This window comes from Drosophila pseudoobscura, unplaced genomic scaffold (assembly GCF_009870125.1).
Source record: "Drosophila pseudoobscura strain MV-25-SWS-2005 unplaced genomic scaffold, UCI_Dpse_MV25 Unplacedtig00000854, whole genome shotgun sequence".
NCBI classification, from domain to species: domain Eukaryota; kingdom Metazoa; phylum Arthropoda; class Insecta; order Diptera; family Drosophilidae; genus Drosophila; species Drosophila pseudoobscura.
Window position 1 is genome coordinate 273,720 of NW_022881733.1, and position 10,355 is coordinate 284,074.

Here is a 10,355-nt window from a genome sequence, read left to right on the forward strand (position 1 = left end):
CCACATTTCCTGGAGCGTGGGTGCTATATACGTGCGGTGGTTCAGTATACATGCCAGTGCTGGATAGGGAAGTGTTCTATATAAGTGCAGGTCCCATATAGTTGCGGAGGTTCCACTTTTTGGGGCTATATTGCCATATTGGTGCTTATGCCCAAGATGTGCGATCCTGCCACATTTCCTGGAGCGTGGATGCTATATAGGTGCGGTGGTTCAGTATACATGCCAGTGCTGGATAGGGAAGTGTTCTATATAAGTGCAGGTGTCATATAGTTGCGGAGGTTCGACTTTTTTGGGGCTATATTGCCATATTGGTGCTTATGCCCAAAATATGCGATCCTGCTACATTTCCTGGAGCGTGGATGCTATATAGGTGCGGTGGTTCAGTATACATGCCAGTGCTGGATAGGGAAGGGTTCTATATAAGTGCAGGTGCCATATAGTTGCGGAGGTTATACTTTTTTGGGGCTATATTGCCATATTGGTGCTTATGCCCAAAATATGCCATCCTGCCACATTTCCTGGAGCGTGGATGCTATATAGGTGCGGTGGTTCAGTATACATGCCAGTGCTGGATAGGGAAGGGTTCTTTATAAGTGCAGAAGCCATATAGTTGCGGAGGTTCCACTTTTTTGGGGCTATATTGCCATATTGGTGCTTATGCCCAAGATGTGCGATCCTGCCACATTTCCTGGAGCGTGGGTGCTATATAGGTGCGGTGGTTCAGTATACATGCCAGTGCTGGATAGGGAAGGGTTCTATATAAGTGCAGGTGCCATATAGTTGCGGAGGTTCCACTTTTTTGGGGCTATATTGCCATATTGGTGCTTATGCCCAAGATGTGCGATCCTGCCACATTTCCTGGAGCGTGGATGCTATATAGGTGCGGTGGTTCAGTATACATGCCAGTGCTGGATAGGGAAGGGTTCTATATAAGTGCAGGTGCCATATAGTTGCGGAGGTTCCACTTTTTTGGGGCTATATTGCCATATTGGTGCTTATGCCCAAAATATGCGATCCTGCCACATTTCCTGGAGCGTGGATGCTATATAGGTGCGGGGGTTCAGTATACATGCCAGTGCTGGATAGGGAAGGGTTCTATATAAGTGCAGGTGCCATATACTAGCGGAGGTTCCACTTTTTTGGGGCTATATTGCCATATTGGTGCTTATCCCCAAGATGTGCGATCCTGCCACATTTCCTGGAGCGTGGATGCTATATAGGTGCGGTGGTTCAGTATACATGCCAGTGCTGGATAGGGAAGTGTTGTATATAAGTGCATGTGCCATATAGTTGCGGAGGTTCCACTTTTTTGGGGCTATATTGCCATATTGGTGCTTATGCCCAAGATGTGCGATCCTGCCACATTTCCTGGAGCGTGGGTGCTATATAGGTGCGGTAGTTCAGTATACATGCCAGTGCTGGATAGGGAAGGGTTCTTTATAAGTGCAGGTGCCATATAGTTGCGGAGGTTCCACTTTTTTGGGGCTATATTGCCATATTGGTGCTTATGCCCAAAATATGCGATCCTGCCACATTTCCTGGAGCGTGGGTGCTATATAGGTGCGGTGGTTCAGTATAAGTGCAGGTGCCATATAGTTGCGGAGGTTCCACTTTTTTGGGGCTGTATTGCCATATTGGTGCTCATGCCCAAAATATGCGATCCTGCCACATTTCCTGGAGCGTGGATGCTATATAGGTGCGGTGGTTCAATATACATGCAAGTGCTGTATAGGGAAGGTTTCTACATAAGTGCAGGTGTCATATAGTTGCGGAGTTCCAATTTTTTGAGGCTAGAGTGCCATATTGGTGCTAGTTCCCAAGATGTGCGATCCTGCCACATTTCCTGGAGCGTGGGTGCTATATAGGTGCGGTGGTTCAGTGTACATGCCAGTGCTGGATAGGGAAGGGTTCTATATAAGTGCAGGTGCCATATAGTTGCGGAGGTTCCACTTAGTTGGGGCTATATTGCCATATTGGTGCTTATGCCCAAAATATGCGATCCTGCCACATTTCCTGGAGCGTGGATGCTATATAGGTGCTGTGGTTCAGTATACATGCCAGTGCTGGATAGGGAAGGGTTCTATATAAGTGCAGGTGCCATATAGTTGCGGAGGTTTGTAGTGTCCAACAATTCGAAAATCAAAAGAAAAAAAAAAAGGAAAAGGTCGAACAAGGTACACTTTAGGTACACTTTCTAGAAAGATACTTTTCATACCGCCCTCGCTAGAATAGCTCGAAGAAATTGGTGGAATGCAGGAGATCCAGAAGATCATCCGATTGCACAGTTATGTTAAAGCTTAAAGCTCAGCTTAGGCATGCAATAGGTACAGGCGAATAGACTTTATTCATGTGAAATCATTCCCCTGCATAGTTTCACTTACGGCACACGTATATATAGATTTTCGTGATTTTCGCAATCGCAGAGTGAATGGTGAAGACACGTGGAGTTACATAACTTCCAATTTCTCACTATTATCTAATCATCCGCTGTTTCTATGGATTAATAAATCCGAAGAGTGGCGTTAGCTGAACTACCCGAGGGAAAAGTGAAAATAAAGTGAAATTCTTGAAAGAAGCAAAGGTACGTTAGTCCACCGTGGAAAGATAAGGTTCTGACACAGTTTTATTTAGGGATAGGAGTACTGGAAAATCTTAATACAGCCAAGCCGGCCAACCAATCTACGGTATCAACTACTAAAACAACCAAGCTGACCGTTTGGGAGTTAGCGCAGTGCACATCCACGGCGGCAAAGTGAAGGCTGAACCGTTGACGTTGGGCTAGCTCAATATCGGAAATCATTTACGGCTCGTGAAAGACCAACCACCATACACCACTGCTGGACGTCCGAATTTCAGTTTGAACCTGCCGATCTCATAAAAAAAGCCGGAGGACATAATCGTCACCAACCTACGAAAACTTACAAAGGATTGAGTAATTAGGCTAGCCTAAACCACATTGCCTCAGAACCACTCTTGCTGTCAGCAGATTTGTGTTCATTTTGATTCCCGTGTTTCTCAAATTAAATTTCAAGTGCAAGTTCCCGTTTGCCTTTATCATTATCACATAAAAATCTATACGCTGCTGCTCTAAGAACCAGCTGATTAGATCCACATATTCATAACTCGTTTATCATTGTGTTGATTAATGTAGTAACTAAATAGCTTCCTCCAATGAGTAAATTTGTAACGTAACTGACGATTTTGAAAACTGAGCAATATGAGTTCGGGATAATGTGTTTCTCTTTATATATATATATACATTTATACTGACCAACCTCTAAATTACACAGTGCATACAAATGAATCCGTCAAAGTCATCTTGGGCCCAACGATACACCGATGAGTTTAACCAATTACTGTGAGTACCACTAGTGGCTGAAACCACAATGTCTATACACCAATGCAGGCGTAAGTTTGTTGAAGTAGATATATATATACTGATTTGAAAGAATATTACCCCCCTCAAATGCTCAAATAATTAAGTTTTTTTTTGCTGATCCAAGAAGAAGGAAGTCTGTATATTTTTGTTTATTTGTAAATGTAAGGAATCGGATTATATCTGTAATTAATGTAAAAAAAAAAAATATATATATATCAATACAATCTCACATGGTTAGGGACATTTAACATAAAAATAAAAGGAATTTGTAATCATGAATATGTCTGCCTAAACTAAATATTATCTCCGTCCGTCAAGTACTTATGCTTATCTCCCTCAAAATGCACTAGAAGATGTTGGATCTTTGAATTGGGACAACGCCCGAATGTAAACGCGTTTGTCATGGTTGGGTGGGTAAAGACTAGGGACATATATCACCGCTGTTCCCTCCATCAGACAGAAGACGAACTACACTTTTTCTAAGCGTTTTCTAAATGCGTATCGGCGCAGAGTGGAAATGAGTTTTTTTTATTGGTTATTGATATTAACGTCGAGATCCTGCTTATTTTTTTTTGAAGCGCATTATATTGATTTGTGTCAGGAAAACTGTGTAGCTAGGGGAGAAAGAACCCCGACCAATCCGACGAGCTGGACCCGAGCACAGCAAGAATGCGCGCATTCGAACCTAGCTTCCTATTAACATGAGGTCAGAAAAAACCATCTATTGGCCACTGTCGGAGTTAGAGCCTAAATAGGCTCTGGCCCAACTCACTGGCAAAGACTGAACACTACAGGTTCCACTTTTTTGGGGCTATATTGCCATATTGGTGCTTATGCCCAAAATATACGATCCTGCCACATTTCCTGGAGCGTGGATGCTATATAGGTGCGGTGGTTCAGTATACATGCCAGTGCTGGATAGGGAAGGGTTCTATATAAGTGCAGAAGCCATATAGTTGCGGAGGTTCCACTTTTTTGGGGCTATATTGCCATATTGGTGCTTATGCCCAAAATATACGATCCTGCCACATTTCCTAGAGCGTGGATGCTATATAGGTGCGGTGGTTCAGTATACATGCCAGTGCTGGATAGGGAAGGGTTCTATATAAGTGCAGAAGCCATATAGTTGCGGAGGTTCCACTTTTTTGGGGCTATATTGCCATATTGGTGCTTATGCCCAAAATATACGATCCTGCCGCATTTCCTGGAGCGTGGGTGCTATATAGGTGCGGTGGTTCAGTATACATGCCAGTGCTGGATAGGGAAGGGTTCTATATAAGTGCAGGTGCCATATAGTTGCGGAGGTTCCACTTTTTTGGGGCTATATTGCCATATTGGTGCTTATGCCCAAAATATACGATCCTGCCACATTTCCTGGAGCGTGGATGCTATATAGGTGCGGTGGTTCAGTATACATGCCAGTGCTGGATAGGGAACGGTTCTATATAAGTGCAGAAGCCATATAGTTGCGGAGGTTCCACTTTTTTGGGGCTATATTGCCATATTGGTGCTTATGCCCAAAATATACGATCCTGCCACATTTCCTAGAGCGTGGATGCTATATAGGTGCGGTGGTTCAGTATACATGCCAGTGCTGGATAGGGAAGGGTTGTATATAAGTGCAGGTGCCATATAGTTGCGGAGGTTCCACTTTTTTGGGTCTATATTGCCATATTGGTGCTTATGCCCAAAATATGCGATCCTGCCAAATTTCCTAGAGCGTGGGTGCTATATAGGTGCGGTGGTTCAGTATACATGCCAGTGCTGGATAGGGAAGGGTTCTATATAAGTGCAGGTGCCATATAGTTGCGGAGGTTCCACTTTTTTGGGGCTATATTGCCATATTGGTGCCTATGCCCAAAATATGCGATACTGCCACATTTCCTGGAGCGTGGATGCTATATAGGTGCGGTGGTTCAGTATACATGCCAGTGCTGGATAGGGAAGATTTCTATATAAGTGCAGAAGCCATATAGTTGCGGAGGTTCCACTTTTTTGGGGCTATATTGCCATATTGGTGCTTATGCCAAAGATGTGCGATCCTGCCACATTTCCTGGAGCGTGGGTGCTATATAGGTGCGGTGGTTCAGTATACATGCCAGTGCTGGATAGGGAAGGGTTCTATATAAGTGCAGGTGCCATATAGTTGCGGAGGTTATACTTTTTTGGGGCTATATTGCCATATTGGTGCTTATGCCCAAAATATACGATCCTGCCACATTTCCTGGAGCGTGGATGCTATATAGGTGCGGTGGTTCAGTATACATGCCAGTGCTGGATAGGGAAGGGTTCTATATAAGTGCAGGTGCCATATAGTTGCGGAGGTTCCACTTTTTTGGGGCTATATTGCCATATGAGTGCCTATGCCCATAATATGCGATCCTGCCACATTTCCTGGAGCGTGGATGCTATATAGGTGCGGTGGTTCAGTATACATGCCAGTGCTGGATAGGGAACGGTTCTATATAAGTGCAGAAGCCATATAGTTGCGGAGGTTCCACTTTTTTGGGGCTATATTGCCATATTGGTGCTTATGCCAAAGATGTGCGATCCTGCCGCATTTCCTGGAGCGTGGGTGCTATATAGGTGCGGTGGTTCAGTATACATGCCAGTGCTGGATAGGGAAGGGTTCTATATAAGTGCAGGTGCCATATAGTTGCGGAGGTTCCACTTTTTTGAGTCTATATTGCCATATTGGTGCTTATGCCCAAAATATGCGATCCTGCCAAATTTCCTAGAGCGTGGGTGCTATATAGGTGCGGTGGTTCAGTATACATGCCAGGGCTGGATAGGGAAGGGTTCTATGTAAGTGCAGGTGCCATATAGTTGCGGAGGTTCCACTTTTTTGGGGCTATATTGCCATATTGGTGCTTATGCCCAAAAAATACGATCCTGCCACATTTCCTGGAGCGTGCATGCTATATAGGTGCGGTGGTTCAGTATACATGCCAGTGCTGGATAGGGAAGGGTTCTATATAAGTGCAGGTGCCATATAGTTGCGGAGGTTCCACATTTTTGGGGCTATATTGCCATACTGGTGCTTATGCCCGAGATGTGCGATCCTGCCACATTTCCTGGAGCGTGGGTGCTATATAGGTGCGGTGGTTCAGTATACATGCCAGTGCTGGATAGAGAAGGGTTCTATATAAGTGCAGGTGCCATATAGTTGCGGAGTTCCACTTTTTTGAGGCTAGAGTGCCGTATTGTTGCTAGTGCCCAAGATGTGCGATCTGCCACATTTCCTGGAGCGTGGGTGAGATATAGGTGCGGTGATTCAATATACATGCAAGTGCTGTATAGGGAAGGGTTCTATATAAGTGCAGGTGCCATATAGTTGCGGAGGTTCCAATTTTTTGGAGCTATATTGCCATATTGGTGCTTATGCCCAAAATATGCGATCCTGCCACATTTCCTGGAGCGTGGATGCTATATAGGTGCGGTGGCTCAGTATACATGCCAGTGCTGGATAGGGAAGGGTTCTATATAAGTGCAGGTCCCATATAGTGTCGGAGGTTCCACTTTTTAAGGGGCTAGAGTGCCATATTGGTGCTAGTGCCCAAGATGCTGGGAGCTATATTGCTATATATATTGCTATATAGGTGCGGTGGTTCAGTATACATGCCAGTGCTGGATAGGGAAGGGTTCTATATAAGTGCAGGTGCCATATAGTTGCGGAGGTTCCACTTTTTTGGGGCTATATTGCCATATTGGTGCCTATGCCCAAAATATGCGATCCTGCCACATTTCCTGGAGCGTGGATGCTATATAGGTACGGTGGTTCAGTATACATGCCAGTGCTGGATAGGGAAGGGTTCTATATAAGTGCAGAAGCCATATAGTTGCGGAGGTTCCACTTTTTTGGGGCTATATTGCCATATTGGTGCTTATGCCAAAGATGTACGATCCTGCCGCATTTCCTGGAGCGTGGGTGCTATACAGGTGCGGTGGTTCAGTATACATGCCAGTGCTGGATAGGGAAGGGTTCTATATAAGTGCAGGTGCCATATAGTTGCGGAGGTTCCACTTTTTTGGGGCTATATTGCCATATTGGTGCTTATGCCGAAAATATACGATCCTGCCACATTTCCTGGAGCGTGCATGCTATATAAGTGCGGTGGTTCAGTATACATGCCAGTGCTGGATAGGGAAGGGTTCTATATAAGTGCAGGTGCCATATAGTTGCGGAGGTTCCACATTTTTGGGGCTATATTGCCATATTGGTGCTTATGCCCAAAATATGCGATCCTGCCACATTTCCTGGAGCGTGGATGCTATATAGGTGCGGTGGTTCAATATACATGCAAGTGCTGTATAGGGAAGGTTTCTACATAAGTGCAGGTGTCATATAGTTGCGGAGTTCCAATTTTTTGAGGCTAGAGTGCCATATTGGTGCTAGTTCCCAAGATGTGCGATCCTGCCACATTTCCTGGAGCGTGGGTGCTATATAGGTGCGGTGGTTCAGTATACATGCCAGTGCTGGATAGGGAAGGGTTCTATATAAGTGCAGGTGCCATATAGTTGCGGAGGTTCCACTTTTTTGGGGCTATATTGCCATATTGGTGCTTATGCCCAAGATGTGCGATCCTGCCGCATTTCCTGGAGCGTGGATGCTATATAGGTGCGGTGGTTCAGTGTACATGCCAGTGCTGGATAGGGAAGGGTTCTATATAAGTGCAGGTGCCATATAGTTGCGGAGGTTCCACTTATTTGGGGCTATATTGCCATATTGGTGCTTATGCCCAAAATATGCGATCCTGCCACATTTCCTGGAGCGTGGATGCTATATAGGTGCTGTGGTTCAGTATACATGCCAGTGCTGGATAGGGAAGGGTTCTATATAAGTGCAGGTGCCATATAGTTGCGGAGGTTTGTAGTGTCCAACAATTCGAAAATCAAAAGAAAAAAAAAAGGAAAAGGTCGAACAAGGTACACTTTAGGTACACTTTCTAGAAAGATACTTTTCATACCGCCCTCGCTAGAATAGCTCGAAGAAATTGGTGGAATGCAGGAGATCCAGAAGATCATCCGATTGCACAGTTATGTTAAAGCTTAAAGCTCAGCTTAGGCATGCAATAGGTACAGGCGAATAGACTTTATTCATGTGAAATCATTCCCCTGCATAGTTTCACTTACGGCACACGTATATATAGATTTTCGTGATTTTCGCAATCGCAGAGTGAATGGTGAAGACACGTGGAGTTACATAACTTCCAATTTCTCACTATTATCTAATCATCCGCTGTTTCTATGGATTAATAAATCCGAAGAGTGGCGTTAGCTGAACTACCCGAGGGAAAAGTGAAAATAAAGTGAAATTCTTGAAAGAAGCAAAGGTACGTTAGTCCACCGTGGAAAGATAAGGTTCTGACACAGTTTTATTTAGGGATAGGAGTACTGGAAAATCTTAATACAGCCAAGCCGGCCAACCAATCTACGGTATCAACTACTAAAACAACCAAGCTGACCGTTTGGGAGTTAGCGCAGTGCACATCCACGGCGGCACGAAGGCTGAACCGTTGACGTTGGGCTAGCTCAATATCGGAAATCATTTACGGCTCGTGAAAGACCAACCACCATACACCACTGCTGGACGTCCGAATTTCAGTTTGAACCTGCCGATCTCATAAAAAAAGCCGGAGGACATAATCGTCACCAACCTACGAAAACTTACAAAGGATTGAGTAATTAGGCTAGCCTAAACCACATTGCCTCAGAACCACTCTTGCTGTCAGCAGATTTGTGTTCATTTTGATTCCCGTGTTTCTCAAATTAAATTTCAAGTGCAAGTTCCCGTTTGCCTTTATCATTATCACATAAAAATCTATACGCTGCTGCTCTAAGAACCAGCTGATTAGATCCACATATTCATAACTCGTTTATCATTGTGTTGATTAATGTAGTAACTAAATAGCTTCCTCCAATGAGTAAATTTGTAACGTAACTGACGATTTTGAAAACTGAGCAATATGAGTTCGGGATAATGTGTTTCTCTTTATATATATATATACATTTATACTGACCAACCTCTAAATTACACAGTGCATACAAATGAATCCGTCAAAGTCATCTTGGGCCCAACGATACACCGATGAGTTTAACCAATTACTGTGAGTACCACTAGTGGCTGAAACCACAATGTCTATACACCAATGCAGGCGTAAGTTTGTTGAAGTAGATATATATATACTGATTTGAAAGAATATTACCCCCCTCAAATGCTCAAATAATTAAGTTTTTTTTTGCTGGTCCAAGAAGAAGGAAGTCTGTATATTTTTGTTTATTTGTAAATGTAAGGAATCGGATTATATCTGTAATTAATGTAAAAAAAAAAAATATATATATATCAATACAATCTCACATGGTTAGGGACATTTAACATAAAAATAAAAGGAATTTGTAATCATGAATATGTCTGCCTAAACTAAATATTATCTCCGTCCGTCAAGTACTTATGCTTATCTCCCTCAAAATGCACTAGAAGATGTTGGATCTTTGAATTGGGACAACGCCCGAATGTAAACGCGTTTGTCATGGTTGGGTGGGTAAAGACTAGGGACATATATCACCGCTGTTCCCTCCATCAGACAGAAGACGAACTACACTTTTTCTAAGCGTTTTCTAAATGCGTATCGGCGCAGAGTGGAAATGAGTTTTTTTTATTGGTTATTGATATTAACGTCGAGATCCTGCTTATTTTTTTTTGAAGCGCATTATATTGATTTGTGTCAGGAAAACTGTGTAGCTAGGGGAGAAAGAACCCCGACCAATCCGACGAGCTGGACCCGAGCACAGCAAGAATGCGCGCATTCGAACCTAGCTTCCTATTAACATGAGGTCAGAAAAAACCATCTATTGGCCACTGTCGGAGTTAGAGCCTAAATAGGCTCTGGCCCAACTCACTGGCAAAGACTGAACACTACAGGTTCCACTTTTTTGGGGCTATATTGCCATATTGGTGCTTATGCCCAAAATATAC

The 10,355-nt window shown here is 43.8% G+C and overlaps 2 long non-coding RNA genes across 4 annotated transcripts; both read left to right on the plus strand.

Annotated features, from left to right (window-relative positions):
* Window positions 1-2,494: 2,494 nt before the first annotated feature.
* On the plus strand, window positions 2,495-9,615 carry LOC117185554 (uncharacterized). 3 transcript variants are annotated; one of them, XR_004471067.1, is made up of 3 exons: window positions 2,495-2,581; window positions 2,632-2,932; window positions 3,291-4,042. It is a non-coding gene; the product is annotated as an uncharacterized lncRNA (long non-coding RNA). The 3 variants fall into 3 exon arrangements; XR_004471066.1 differs by adding an exon at window positions 9,419-9,615 and having other exon boundaries at window positions 2,501-2,932; window positions 3,291-3,358; XR_004471065.1 differs by having other exon boundaries at window positions 2,501-2,932.
* On the plus strand, window positions 8,626-8,822 carry LOC117185555 (uncharacterized). The gene is made up of 2 exons (XR_004471068.1): window positions 8,626-8,712; window positions 8,763-8,822. It is a non-coding gene; the product is annotated as an uncharacterized lncRNA (long non-coding RNA).
* Window positions 9,616-10,355: the final 740 nt, after the last annotated feature.